Source organism: Camellia sinensis, chromosome 15 (genome assembly GCF_055761805.1).
Source record: "Camellia sinensis isolate YWXY chromosome 15, ASM5576180v1, whole genome shotgun sequence".
In the NCBI taxonomy this organism is placed as follows: Eukaryota; Viridiplantae; Streptophyta; class Magnoliopsida; order Ericales; family Theaceae; genus Camellia; species Camellia sinensis.
In genome coordinates, this window is record NC_138975.1 from 135,653,840 (window position 1) to 135,669,266 (window position 15,427).

A 15,427-nucleotide genomic window follows, 5' to 3' on the forward strand; every position below is an offset into this window, starting at 1 on the left:
GATTTTTGGGCGCTAACACCTCGAATTCTATGTTTCTAGGGATGATTGATCAACTCTCCCTCTCAATCCACACCTGTTAAGCCATATTTTCGCTTGTGTAGAAAGCTTCATTTGAGGAAGAAACATGTAGGGCCATTTCAGAACCTTATCCAACAACAAAGTATTCTTCGGTTTTCTATACAACTTCTAAAACAGCTTTTCCAAATATTAGAAGTGAAAACTGTTAGCTGTTATTGCATGCATTATCAATTTAGCATAATGTGAATCAAAAGCACTGAACTGAACATATGCATAACGGATAGATAAATAAATATATGCATAAATGCATTCTTGTGGAAGAAAATAGAAAGCAATCTAACATTTTCTGTTGCAGCTTGTTCAATCAATGCATAGCCTAGACCAAGGTTATCATTAGTAACAAGTTGCACAGCTTGTTCAAGTTCACTTGCAATATTTAAACCCTGAAGCAAATTCCTAAGCTGACTTGATATTGAGCCACGTAAGGGTTCCTATCAATAATCACACAATCATTGTCAAACACCAGGAAACAAAGGCATACAAACATAAGATTCTGATCAGATAGGACTGCTATATTTTCAGATAACAAAACAGGACAATAGAACAGCAAAAGAGATCTCCAGTTTGAGATGAAACCTTGCATGTTACATGAGCAAAACTTCCAGCCAAACTGGCAACCATCAAGTGTGTTGCATTACGTATGCGTGTCTCATCTAACTCCATGGCATAATCCTACAATTGCATTGTTTTTCTCTAGTAAGAAAACAACTAATAAGAAATTACCCTATGCATGAAATAATAATAATAATAATAATAATAATAATAATAATAATAAGAAGAAGAAGAAGAAGAAGAAGAAAAAGAAGAAGAAGAAGAAGAAGAAGAAGAAGAAGACTGTTAAAACAAGTTCTTTTGTTGTTTGAGTTGCTATAAAAACAAGTTCTTTTGTTGTTTGAGATTCCAAAACAAGTTTTTGCTTTGTATTTTATAAGAACAGCTCATTATTTAAGTTTTAAACACCTAAAGCTGAGGTCCACAGCTAAGAGCATTGACAACATGCAATTTGAAATTCACTTCTCTATCCTCCAGTATTATTACCAATATTCATACTGCCAACATACAAAACCTTCTTCATGTGATATACAACATCTCTCTCTATTTTAGGAGAGAACATACGGTAACCTCTCCTCTTATGCCTAAGTCTTTCCATGTATACCCGAAGTACGGCAAAATTTCCATCACTGAACTATTTTCCCTAAACCTAGAATGATTTTAGCTGTTGTAAAGTGCTTATTAGTTCAAGAACCTCAGATCTCCACTCTCAAAAAATAGTGCGAGACTACTTCACTGCTAAAATTGGACTGCAGACCAACCAAAAGACTGTAAGTGCACCTAGGAGACAGTATAGAACATATGTCACATCCTTTTTCAAAAATCAATTTTCGTATATAATATTAATAAATATATCTAAATAATAGATTTACTAAAATACCTTTTATCTGATCTAAAATATATTTTTTTCTTTAATTTTGGAATTGCTAATGCAACTAATAGAAAGCGATTCCAAATGGCAGTTAATGCTATAATACTTTCCAAAAGTATGATGCAAAAAAGAGATATCTATCATCACTACTAAAATAAAAATAAAAATGAAACACATTTCCCCTTACAACTTTCTTATGAACCTCTAAATCTAACTCCACGGCTAACATCATACCATTCTAATTACGTGTCAAGCATAAGTAATTGAGAACACAGTTAATGAGGAGGTAAACGGCTTGCCATATCATTTCAGTCTTAACAAGTATCTCATTTTAATGTATAGTTCAACCAAAATCACATTCTATATCAATCTTCATCCTACTAACCTATAACATTTCTAAGTAAAGTATCTCTGCCATAGTTCTAAATATCGGCCGATACGCTACGTATCGGTCGATACGTATCGGAAAAATGGGGTGCCGCGACGGATACAGGCCGATATACCACTGAGATTAAAAATCGCAGGAGTATCGGCCGAGTCCCGGTACGTATCGGCCTGTAAGCGTTACACAAGCCGTTACACAAGCCGCGACGGGCCGATACTCACCGGTTCGGACCGGTATGGGAAAGAAAAAGTTGAAAAACCTTTAAAATGATTTTTAAAATTTCACCACTGCGACACCCGATTCCCGATACGTACCGATCGATACTACCGATACCGATACTCCGCGATCGATACCGTTACGTTACCCGATACCGCGATTTAGAACCTTCTCTGCACAATTTTAATTTAAAATTCACCACAAAACAGCATTATGGATACATAGCAAACGTGATGGGATTTTTCCTATACATGGTACTTCCTGACTGTGTCTCCTAGGGGCACTTGAACAAGCAACTCATGAATGTTGCCAGGTTGAAGGAGTCAATAAATCGAACATGGCCCTCTAGCTTACTATCAGTTTAGTTCCTACAAGCCCATGCGTGTTCTAAATGCTCTTCTTTCATTCAACTAGCAATCTATCACAATTCATAAAACATAATCAAATTTGAATTTTCTTCAAACAGGGCATTCCATCATTCCCCACATACATAGCCTTAATTAAAATTTTAAAACACCATACTCCTACAAAATATTTATAAGCATTTTATACAAACAAACTCTAACCTTAAATATCCAAATTCTATGGAAAAACCTGTTTTCCTTTTTTTTTTTTTTTTGATCGGCAAAGAAAACTTTATTGATGAAGCACGTACGAAGGTACAATGGGAAACATCAATAAAGAGGAGCTAAGAGCTAAATGAAGCTCAAACCTCCAGATGGTGAGAGACCAACAAGAGAGAAAACAGAAAAACAAACAACAAAGCAAGGGGCAAAAAAGAAAACAAACAACAAAGTAGAACTACAGAGTATAGCAAAAGACTACAACCGAGGCAATTCCTAAAACACTATGCCAAGCATACCATCCCAGACTCAACCTTTGCACAGCAATCATCTAGCAGACCCAGAACCCACAGAAATGCACTGTAGCACCACAGATATAACCTAGTGCTTCAAGCAAACCAGCAACAGATAAGTTCTAGTGTAGACCCGCAACACACCAGATAGAGCCTATTCAAGGGCAAAACCAACCGCACGCAATCAAGCAAACCAGCAAGAGCCTTTCCAGCATCCGGCAAACCAGCAAAGCAAACCTGAGCAGCAAAAAGAACAGCAACCGCGCACTAGGCAGAGCAGACCCCAAGACTGAACAGGACCCCGTATGACTGTTGCATTGAGGCACTACTGGTTGCAGCTGCAGCCCTTCAACCAAATCACACACCAAACTTAGAGGCCATCACAGCCAGCCAAAATACTGCTAGCATTAGCATTACAACTCCCACCGGCTAACCACATAGCAGACCACAGATAAGCATAACAGTCCAGAGCAGACAGAGCTAACCATTCCAAAACAGTCCAAACCAGAACAACATAGCAACCAGCAACCTGCAGATTAATTCTGACTGAGCCAACAGACTACAGCCCCTAAGCTGAAGAGCTACCACCTGCAGCCTAAAGTCATGGCAGAACTGTGGGACTGAAGTATAGCGCACAAACAAACAAACCAGACACCTATCCTTGCAACAGAACTGCAAAAGTCACCACTGCTGGAGCATACAGATGGAGCAGATTTGCCTTAAGCTACACTGCCTTGCAGCAGCCCAAACAAACAAACCAGACACCTTTCCTTGAGTAAGAGCAGAGATGCAGATGGACACTCCTCTGGCTTGACAACTGAATCGCACAGCATTAGGCCTTGAAGGTACACTCTATAGCCAACTGAAACTTCAGAGCAGACCAACTAACCAACCACAAAACCAGAAGCAATTCAGCACTTAATTACACACAGTGACACACTTGGCTCAGGTTAAAGATAACATCTTGCACCGAATAGTTAAACCCCTTTAATGATGTAGAAACCCACAACGCGACTCTAGCCTTTATCAGTTCTACCAATGCCTTCCAATCCGATTGTGCCTTATTAAATAGACAATCGTTTCTGCTTTTCCACACAGACCACATGACTGTTAGAGGTATAATCTTCCAAACTGCTTGCAACTTCTTCTTCACTTTTATGCCTGACCACGACAGGAGTAGTCCCTCCACTGATCCAGGGATAACCCACTTATAATTCCACCAGTTCACTAACATGGCCCACACTTTCCAGATGATAGGACAGTGCAGAAAAACATGATTTACGGACTCCACCCCAGATCTGCAGAACACACAGACAGCCGAGGCATTTGGGCTCAACACTCCTATTCTTTGCAAGAATTCAGAGCATTTTATCCTTCCTTTCCACGCTAACCAACTCAAGAATTGAACTTTGGGTGGGGCTATATTATTCCAAATGCACCTAGTGACTGTGCAGTCCACCCCTTGACTTGCTTCCATCCACTTCCAAATTGATGCCACAGTGAACTCTTCAGACGGATGACCTAGCCAAGCACAAGAATCTACCACCCCTTCATTGAGCCTAGGCGCACTCTGCAGAAGATCATTAAGTTTTTGCACTTCCTCCTCTTCCCATGCTAAAAGTGGTCTTCTGAAAACCAGATTCCAGTCGGGGTCTGCCACTCTTCGGTGAAAAAAATCAAACAGCTTTCCATCTTTGTCAACTGATAGTGTGAATAATCTGGGAAAAGACACACTCAGATTTTGGTTATGGCACCACCTGTCAGTCCAAAAATGCACCCTTCTACCATTTCCAACAACTAGCCTGTAGTTTCGCAAGAAGAAATCACGCAGGGCAGTGTTAACTACAGCCACTGACAATATATCTTTCCACGTATGTGATAGCCACACTGAACTAGAAAAAAATGGGCACCAACCACCACCTAAACCTCCATACTTACTACAAATCACTTGTTTCCACAACGCTGACTCCTCCTTGCCATACCTCCACCACCATTTAACTAGTAGGCATTCATTTACCTGGCTAAGATTTCTCACACCTAGCCCGCCTTTAATTTTACTTAGGCATACCTCCTTCCAGTTAATTAGGTGCACTTTCTTCCTGATCTCAGATCCTCCCCAAAGAAAATTGGCTTGAATTCTGTGAAGGGCTTTTGCAACGCCCACTGGGAGCTTAAAAATTGATAAGAAATAAACTGGCAAACTTGACAGGACGGACTTGATAAGTGTTACTCTGCCCGCAAAGGATAAATACCTTCTTTTCCAAGAAGCTAGCTTCCTCTTAAACTTGTCTAGCACAGGTTTCCAAGAAGCCTTTCTCCTTGGGTTTGCACCTAATGGTAACCCCAGGTAACTCATTGGCAACTTTTGACTGAGATAGTTGAGTTTGTTTGCAAAGACCTGGACAATATCCTCCTGCACACCTACACCACAAACCTTGCTTTTGTGGAAATTTATTTTGAGACCAGACATCAACTCAAAGCACCTTAGAATTCTTTTCACGGCTACAACTTCCTCCCACTCCGCTTCACAAAAAATAATGGTGTCATCGGCAAACTGTAGATGTGTAATTATCAATTCAGATGATCCTACGGATACTCCTCTAATCAGTCCCACTTCCTTAGCTCTTTCCAATAGAATGTTCAGACCCTCCACTACAATATTAAAGAGAAGAGGAGAGAGCGGATCTCCTTGCCTAAGCCCTTTCATGGGAGAAAACTCAGAAGTTGGTGAGCCATTTACAAGTACTGAAATTCGAGCTGTGGATATGCAGGTCTTCATCCACCCCACCCATTTCTCTCCAAAACCGAAGTTTTTCATCATTGAGTACAAGAACTCCCAATTTACGGAATCATACGCCTTTTCAAAATCCAGCTTTAGGATGAGACCTTTTTTCTTTGACCTTTTCCACCAGTCCACCACTTCATTTGCAATTAAAACCCCATCTATAATGTGCCTTCCACTCAAAAATGCAGTTTGAACTTCACTAATGATCTTAGGCAGCACTTTCCTCAGCCTTCTTGATAAGACTTTAGCTATGATTTTGTATACGGAGGTAACCAAGCTGATTGGCCTGTAATCCCCCAACCCCACAGGATTTTCTTTCTTGGGAATTAAGGTAATGAATGAACTATTTATTCCTTGGACTAACTTTCCATTAGAATGGAACTCATTCATCAACTGCACAAACTCACCTTTCATGATGGCCCAGCACTTTTGAATACATTTCAAGTTAAAACCATCCGGCCCCGGGGCTTTATTTCCTTCGCAATCTTTAATTGCTTCCCAAATTTCATCCTCCAGAAATTCTGTCTCTAACACCTCAGATGAGTCAACTGAACTAATTGAGTCGAAAAAACCTGACAGCTTTGGTCTATTCTTCCAATCTTCAGTGAAAAGGGACTTGAAATGACTCTCCACTGCCTGTTTAATCATCCCAGGCTCATCATAAGTCACACCATTCACGGTAACTGAGTTTAACAAGTTTAGCCTCTGCCTTTTGGTTGCCATTAAGTGAAAAAATCTGGTATTTTTATCCCCATTTTCAGCCCATACTCTTCTAGATTTTTGGAGCCATAACCATTCCTTCTTCTTGCTCAGATCCCAGACTAATTTTCTTATTTCTATCCTTCGTTTAATCTCAACATCCTGTAGATTCCTACCTTCAGCTATTAAATCCCATTCGTGCAATTCGTCCTCTGCTTTTTTCAACTTCTCCTCAATGTTACCAAAGACTTCATAGTTCCACCTCTTCAGATGGGATTTCAAATTTCCTAACTTTTTCAAAAGCCTGAAGCTTGCCCAACCACTAACCTGGAATGCTTCCCAACAGTTTTTCACTTCTGTTTTAAATTTAGGGTGCAGACACCATGCATTAATAAACCGGAATGGTTTTGGACCCCAATCCCTCTCATCCTCCATAAGGAGAATTGGGCAGTGATCAGAGATACTCCTAGGTAGTCCCCACTGTTTGAGCTTGAACTCTTCCAGCCACCTAGGATCAATTAAAAATCTATCAATTCTACTCCACCTATCACCATCCATCGCATTACACCAAGTGAACTGCCTGCCCAGCATTGGCATATCTACCAACTCCAATTTATCAATCAATTCATTAAAATCCTTCATCTCTCTTCCCCTACGAGAACAACCCCTTCTTTCGCTCATAAATCTGATTTCATTAAAATCGCCTCCTATGCACCAAGGGCTTGGGAAAGATGATTTCAGTGTTGATAGGAGCTTCCAAAGTATACTTCTTTTTTGCACCTCATTAGGTGCATAAACATTAATAAGAGAACAATTGAAAGAATGATGGGCCAAACCTGATAAAAGCATGAAGTTCCTGGAGCAGCAACATTCCTTAAGCTCGAAATTCTGTGGATTCCACAAGCACAGCAAACCACCAGCACTCCCTTCTGCACCCACCTCCATGAATTCCAGCTGATCCCACGGCCAAAGTGACTTAACAAAATTAACATCTACTGAGCTTCTCTTTGTCTCCTGCAGTAGAAGAAAATCTACCTTCCTCGCCCGAACTACACTTTTAACTTTTGATCTCTTCTCGGGTCTTCGCAGACCCCTGATATTCCAAGATAATACAATCATAAAAACTGCACAACTCCAAAAGCCTCCTGCCGTAAGTCCTGCCCTTGACTTACAGAGCAACACCTTTACCTTCTACCCTCTCTAAGTCTTTCTGTTCGAGTTCAGTCAGCTTGCCAATCACCTCTTTCTCCTTCCCTTGAAAGTCCAATCCCAGAATCTTCCCAACTTCCATGGTAGCTTGGGCTTCATTTAATAACTTATTCCTCCTCCTGGTGTTAAGGCTCTGCTCTATTGACATTGAGATAGCCGCAGCTGCTGCTCTGAAAATGGCTCCTTGCTTGAAGCATTTCCTCTGCAATGCACCTTTTTGGTTGATCAGATTTTTGTTCGGTTTTGCCCTTTGCCGCAGATTACCTCCAACCTTATTAGCTCTATTTACCACGGATTGTGTAGGCTTTCCTTTTCTTACTGGGTTGGCTTGTTCTGCTACTCTAGACTTGGCTTCTTGATGAACAAGGGGCCTAAGTTGAGTATGGGCTGCACAGTCACTTAAATCTGAAAGATCAGTGATGGGCCTAGTCTCCTTATTCCCATCCTGTGGCCCTTCCAGCACCACCTCTAAATTTAAGTTGGGCCTTAAAATCTCTGACCCACTCAGGCTTCTAATAAACCCAGGAGTATAGACATGACCTTCAACATTTTGAATTTGATTTCTTGGGGTTGCCGTATTCTCCATACTAACCTCCATACTAGCTCCTCTGACTTTGTGAGTTCCCATGTCATCCTCAGTTCCTTTTACAGCTGATGGAGATAGGCACTCATTACCTTCACCTTTATCCCCTGCCTCTCGGTCCACCATAACCTGATCATCACCTGGTACCTCATCTTTTCTGTTCAGCTCCTCCTTCCTTGTGTGTTCAGCTTCATGTTCATCCTTATCTGACCCACCATTTTTTGACATTTGATCTACTTCATTATGAGCCGTATAACCACTAACCTCATTATCCCTGTATGAACTGTTGCAATGGCACGGCTTAAATGATGCTGGAATCTCTTCATAAACTCTAACTGGGAACAGACTACCATTGCATTCAACGTGAATCTCCGTATTAATGAACTCCATCCTGGACGTAATTACTCGTACCTTTCCCCACTGAAGAAAGTTTTGACTAGTAGTGTCATCATCCAATTGGACAACTTCACCCCAAAGCTTGCCTATATCTTTGAATGTATTAACACTCCACAGATGAAATGGAACACCTATACAAATGAGCCATACGCACCTTTCTTGTTCAATATACTTGCCTTTCTCCCAATCTGTAATAGACTCACACCATTCTAGCATCCACTCTTCTAACTTGGATCTAGCCTCCCTCCGATGTTGCTGGGACTTGAAAGTTAACACTGCTACCCTCCCTCCTCCTTCTCTGACTCTTACATCCTCCATACCTCTTCTACCAACCTCCTTTTTGAGCTCGTCCAAGGATATGCCTGATTTCAACTTCACTATTAAACTCTCGTAGAGCCACCCATTGCCAACTTCAACTGCCTTGACAACCGTCTTCAACTTCTCATTACTTCCACCACTCTGAACTACTTCTGCAAAAGATCTTCGACCTATACTATCCCATCTTCTGTCCCCAAAACTCCTCTGTGAGCGCTGCATCATCGGACCATCACCTTTGTTTTTCATTGCCTGTTGTTTAAACTCCCCTTTTTGGTATTCTGCTTTCTTCACTTTTAGAGCCTTATTATCGCACCATAATCCATCAGCCTTCAACACCGCCATTTCAGCAGCCACCTTGCATCCGTATCTCACAAAACCAAACCTCGACCCCGTCGCTTTCCGTCTTTTTGAGGGGATGAAGGCATCCTTAACTACACCAAACTTATTGAACAGAGTAAACAAACACTTTGGGGTCATTGAATTTGGAATCTCATCCACAAAGACAGTAAACACTCCAAACTCCACTGATCGAATGTTTTGGTTAGCCTCACGCCTTCTTCTCAGCACCGGATTCCATCCTCCAGCCTCCAGAAAATGTGGTTTACTGCTGGTTCTCATGGATCACAGTTGGAGGTGTCCAAATGTGGTTTACAAGCTCTTTTAAACCTAAGCTTCTAACGAGTATTTCATTTTAAAATTCTTGGAAGTGGAATTTCCACCTTTCTTTAGTTTCCTCAACCTTTCCTGGAATCTTCAATCAGGAAAATAAAAAAAAAAAAAATACTAGAAATGAAGAAACAATCACTTTCGGCCAAATGTTTAAAAATATATGAAGCAGAGAAAAAAAGATCTTAAATCCTATAGCCGGCAAATGATATATAACATAAAAATGTGCGAAAAAGAGTCATGGGACCGAATCCAAACAACAATGAGATAATCTTTCAACTTTCAATAACTGTTGGACATCCATCCTGGAGAACTTTAGCAATGCTTATAGGTTGATAGATGTCACAGACTCACAAACCACTAACATTATAGTATCAAGCTCTATTATGATATAATGCTTGAAGGTAAGTGAATCTACGAGATTTCACAACGAATCAAATAGATGATATGTGTCTTGTGCAACACAGGTTTTTTCACAGAATTTGTCAACATACCTTAGTAAGAGAAACAGATGCGAATGAAACTCCAATAAAATATCCGAAGACCATTCCCATAATAGTTGTCATTACAAGTCTGGCACTGCCACTTGATTTCTTAGGGATTCCACTGCAAACAGAATAAGAAAACTAATCACAATGGTTTCACAGGTCATGCACTAGGCAAAAATCTACAACTTTTTAAGCTTAAACAGAAATACCCAGTTTCAAGAAAGCAATTTTGGTTTTCTCAAATACTAATTCCTGTTAAACACATCCATGAGATATTCAATATATAATAAACAACAACTACAAGAATCTGAAGCAAAGATGTATATAATCTTAAATCAAGATTTCTATAATCTTTCTGCCTTGTTCTCTCATTAATTGTCCCGAACTTCACGATGTAAGCAATAAATAACCTAATTAATAAACCCACAAAATAAAATCCTAAAAAAAAAAAAATAAATAAAAAATTTCCTTTCCTTTTCTGTGTTGGTTACAACTTTGCAGCTTGTGAGCATGACCCAAAAAAATAAAACCCTAAAAAACCCAACAAAAGCTATTTATTCCCTTTTCTTCTTTTTCTTTTAAAAAATTATAAACCCAGTAAAATTATGCAAGTTTAAACCAAGATTCGAATTGTACTAATACTATTCCACTTTATTAAAATTTTTTATTTTATTTAAATACTCTGATCTACATGTATAATAACTTCAAAAGATTCAGGTTCTCTTCTCAAGGAAGAAGGGTTCATCAAGACACAACAGCGACGATTGACACCAAAATACAGTATTTTTACATTCATATGTTTAGTATTATAGTGATTTTAAACTGTATAATATTCAAATTAAAAATTTTCATGTAGAACAAAAATGAAGGTGCAAAGAGAAATTCAAAGAGTAAATTAAGCAAACACATATATAAACCATGAAACAAAGGAGGGAGCTTTTACTTGAGGGAGTCGAATTTGGAGATTAAGAGCGAATTTGGAGATCACATAGGGTCATTGACCTAGAGCATGAGATTCAAGCCTTGAAGATAAAAAAATAAAATATAAAAAAATAAAGTGTGTGAGAGAGAGAGAGAGACGAGAGAATACATACCAATGTTAGGGTTTACGAGGGCAACAACTTGCTCAGCAAATTTGAGCTCTCTAGAATCCCTGGTTCCTTATATTATAGTGTGCTTCGACATTGATGCTCTGCAGATTCGAGCTCTTACCGATGGAGAAGTCGGAATGAGAGTGAGATGAGTAACACGAAGATGGAGACGGAGATGGAGATGGAGAGAGAGAGAGAGAGAGAGAGAGAGAGATTTGAATGTGAAAATGAGAGAAGAGGGAAAAAGAAATCATAGGTGCCAAAGGGTTTGAGGAAATTTGGAAAAATTAGGGATTTTGACTATTTCTGAGAATATATATTGATCACACTATATTGATCACACTATGAGATTTTATTTATTTTTCTGAGAATAAAAAATTAGTTAATGCAATTTTTTTCTTTTGATTTTTCATTTTTTTTAGTTACTAAGGTTGAAAATTTATTTGTTTCATTTTTATTTTAATGAAAAAAAATTATTATTATTATTTTTATTTGGTAGAAGTAGGGGTAATATTTTAATGAGAATTTATGTTTGTTTTAGATATTTCTTTTCAATATACAAATTATTTGTTTTAAGATTTTTTTATAAAAATAATTTAACAATCTCATCACTAGCCATAGTGTATGGGAGAAGTTGAAAAGGGTGTAGGAGTAGATATAGGAGAAGTCAGTAAATGCTGAGTTTTTTTTTTAAATAAAAAATTTAGAAAATTAAGATTGGGATATTGGAGCTCCCACAAGGCTTGTAAGTTTAAAACCCCCATTTTCCTTATAATATATATATATAGCTAGATAGACAGATAGATAGATATAGATATGACACATACCATTTGTATGACACAAAGACCAAAGTACCGGGACAACTGCTGCAATTTTCCCTCATCTAAATTAAAGGAATTTAAAAAGTAAAAAAAAAATCATAATATTAAAAAATGTTCGCTAAAAAAATATTGATTAAAAATTATAAATTAATTATTGAAAACTCCATACTAAACAAGGTAATGTTTTCTATTAATTTTGAAAATTAAAAAATTATTATTAATTTTTGCTCTGTTTTTTTTTTTCTCACAAAAAAATAGCTACATTAATTATCTTTTTCTTTCTCTTTTTTTTTTTTTTTTTTTTTTTGTGGAGAGGGGTTCTGACCTGCGATTTTTCTAAAATTGGTGTTCTAGACGGAAAAGGGTAGAGTTGGTTCAGACAATAAGAAAAAGTGCTTATGCAAGAGGCACCTTCAATATGAGAAAGAATAGTCGGTTTTGCATAGGGTGCCTTCTTGGATAATAGCTTCAATACTGGCATGCATGAAGGGCTTAAGTGTGAGACATATGAAAGGGGCTTTAGTGCGAAAAATAGAAGAAATGGTTTATAGAGTGTCTTCTTGCTTCACGACTTCAATACTTGTGAGAGAGGAGTAGGCTCAAGTGCGAGAGAGAAATGAGGGTTTGTAGGAAGTGTCTTCTTGGGTCACGACTTGAGTGTCTGTGCACATGAAAATGAGTGATAAGGGTCAGAGTGTGTTTCTTGGGGTCATGGTTTCAATGCTCCGAAACACAAAACCATAGCATATTAATAAAGAAAAATAATTAGTGATAAAATATTTTTCTCTCCTTAAATACAAGAACAGAGAATTTATTATTGGTGACGAAATATTTTTTTCTTCCCCAACATAACCTTATGAAACGAAAAATATATTCGTCATGCAATCAATCAAAATTTATTAGTGACAAAATATTTTCATCTCCCACAACTTATTCTTCCAAGACAAAAATATATTTGTTGCCCATTTAATAGAAAGATGAAACGGCCTCGTTTGCATGATGGAGTGTTTATTGGTGACGAAAATGTTCGTCTCCAATGAGCTAAAATAATTCGCGGTGCCTGAATTTTGTAGACAAAATTTTTTTCCGTCTCCTATACATTTGAGAAAAATTAAAAACGACAAAATTAATATTTTTTTCATTTTTGGGTTAAATTTTAAGACAAAAAAAAATTTCGTCACCAAATTTTGTCACAATAGCCTAGATTTCTTGTATTTTTTTTCCTTGTTTAATTATTATTATTATTTTTTTCTTTTTGTAGAGAGGGCTTTACTGTGAGAAAGAATAGTAGCTTTGCACAAAATGTCTGCTTGGATAATAATGTTTGCATGCACAAACGGCTTAAATGTGAGAGAGAATAGAGGAGCTTCAGTGCGAAATAGAAGAGATGGTTTATAGAGATTGTTTTCTCGAGTCACAGTTTCAATACTTGTGAGAGAGGAGACTCAAGTCCGATAGAGAAATGAGGGTTTGTAGAGGGTGTCTTTTCAGGTCACGACTTTAGTATTTGTGTGTGTGTGAAAGTAAGTGATTAAGGTGAGAGTGTCTCTTAGTTTCTGACGACATTTTAATAAAGAGAAATAATTAGTGATAAAATATTTTCGTCTCAAACTCATATGTCCGTTGCCTAATCAACAAAAATACAAAAACAACGTTGTGTGGGGATGGAGAATTTATTGGTGATGAAATATTTTTGTCTTCTTCAACTTAACCTTATGAGACGAAAATATATTCGTCGCACAATCAATCAAAATGCAAGACGACACATGGAGAATTTATTAGTGACGAAATATTTTCGTCTCCTAAAACATATCCTTCTGAGACAAAAATATAGTTGTCGCCTAATTAACAAAAAGATAAAACGAGCATGAAGAGTTTATTGGTGACGAAATATTTTGTCTCCCATAACTTATCCTTCCCAGTCAAAAAATATATTTGTTACCAAATAAATAAGAAAATGAAACGACATTGTCTAACAATTTTAGAATTTATTGGTGACGAATTCCTTTTGTCCCAAAAAACTTTAAATTTTGTGACAAAAATGGTCGTCTCCAATGAGCTAAAATAATTGGCACCAACAAGAAAAAGAATTGGCGCCTCTTTTTTTCTGACGAATTTATTTTTTCGTCTCCTATAGTTTTGAGAAGAATTAAAAGAAACGAAAAAAGTGATATTTGGTCATGTTTGGGTTGCTTTCTAAAACGAAAATAAATTTTATCACCAAATTTTAAAAATTAATTATTGAAAACTCCATACTAAACAAGGTAATGTTTTCTATTAATTTTGAAAATTACAAATTTTTTATTATTTGTTTCTCTATATTTTTTTCTCACAAAAAAAAAAAAAATAGCTACATTAATTATCTTTTTTTTTTTGTGGAGAGAGGTTTTGACCTTCGATTTTTCTGAAATGTGTAATGGCCGCGTCTCTTTCATCCCTTTTCTTTCTCTTTGGCTTCATCCTCTCTTACTTCCGTTGGGTTTGAAACGTCGATAGTGATATCAAATCTAAGCCCTTATTTATGTTTTGTTTGTGAGTGTTGGATCTCGCTTGTTCCGGAGCGCGTTAGGGCAAGTTCAGAGGGTCCGGGAGTCGAGTTGTGAAAATCAGGGCTGGAAAGCAGAGGGCCGCACGTGCGGGAATGGGCCGCACGTGCGGGAGGCCACGCCGCACGTGCGGGGAGGGGTGTGTTTGGCTGAGCAGCATACTGCCTAAAAGGTACGAGCGAGAGGCAGGTGCGGGAAGCGCCGCACGTGCGGGGATGGGTGCCGCACATGCGGGACCTGGGCAGTCCGAAAACCCTGTTTTTCTTTTTTTTTTGGTCGAACTTATAACACATTTTGGGGCTTATTCTATCACTCTAAAACCCATTTTCTCTCCACCTTCTCTCTAGAAATCATCCCTAGCATTAAAGGCTCTTTGATCTTACAAATCTTGGGGCTTAGATTCAACATCATTCTTCTCTATTTTGGGTGTACAAGCAAGAGAAACATTGTGTGGTGGGGTTAGAGCTTTGGCAACTTGGGTTTCTAGGGCTTCTTCCTTCTCACCAACTCCATTTCTTCACCAAGCTTTAAGGTAGGGTTATTCTTGAGTTATATGTATATGTTTTGCAAGATTAAGAGTTGATTTTTATACTCCTTGGATTCATTTCGAAATTTTGGTTTTTTTTATTCAAAATGAAGGAATTTCTCAAAGGGATGTTTAAGGACTCAAAGGTTATTTTGTTTACCCTTAAGATCTTGTAATTATGACCTCTTAAAGTAGGTTTTGTTAAACTTTCATCATAAAATGGGAGTTGTTTGGGTTTTCGGTGGAACCCTAGAAATTGGGGATTTTAAGAAAATGTGAGAACTCTTGTGAGATTCTTTATTATTTTGTATTATGAAGATGAATGCGATGTTCTTATAGCA

General features: G+C 37.9%; 1 long non-coding RNA gene across 1 annotated transcript; it reads right to left on the reverse strand.

The window, feature by feature from the left end:
• Positions 1–535: 535 nt before the first annotated feature.
• LOC145813761 (uncharacterized) lies at positions 536–11,306 on the reverse strand. The gene is made up of 3 exons (XR_014357014.1): positions 11,046–11,306; positions 10,109–10,220; positions 536–750 (listed from the first exon to the last, which is right to left on the reverse strand). It is a non-coding gene; the product is annotated as an uncharacterized LOC145813761 (long non-coding RNA).
• Positions 11,307–15,427: the final 4,121 nt, after the last annotated feature.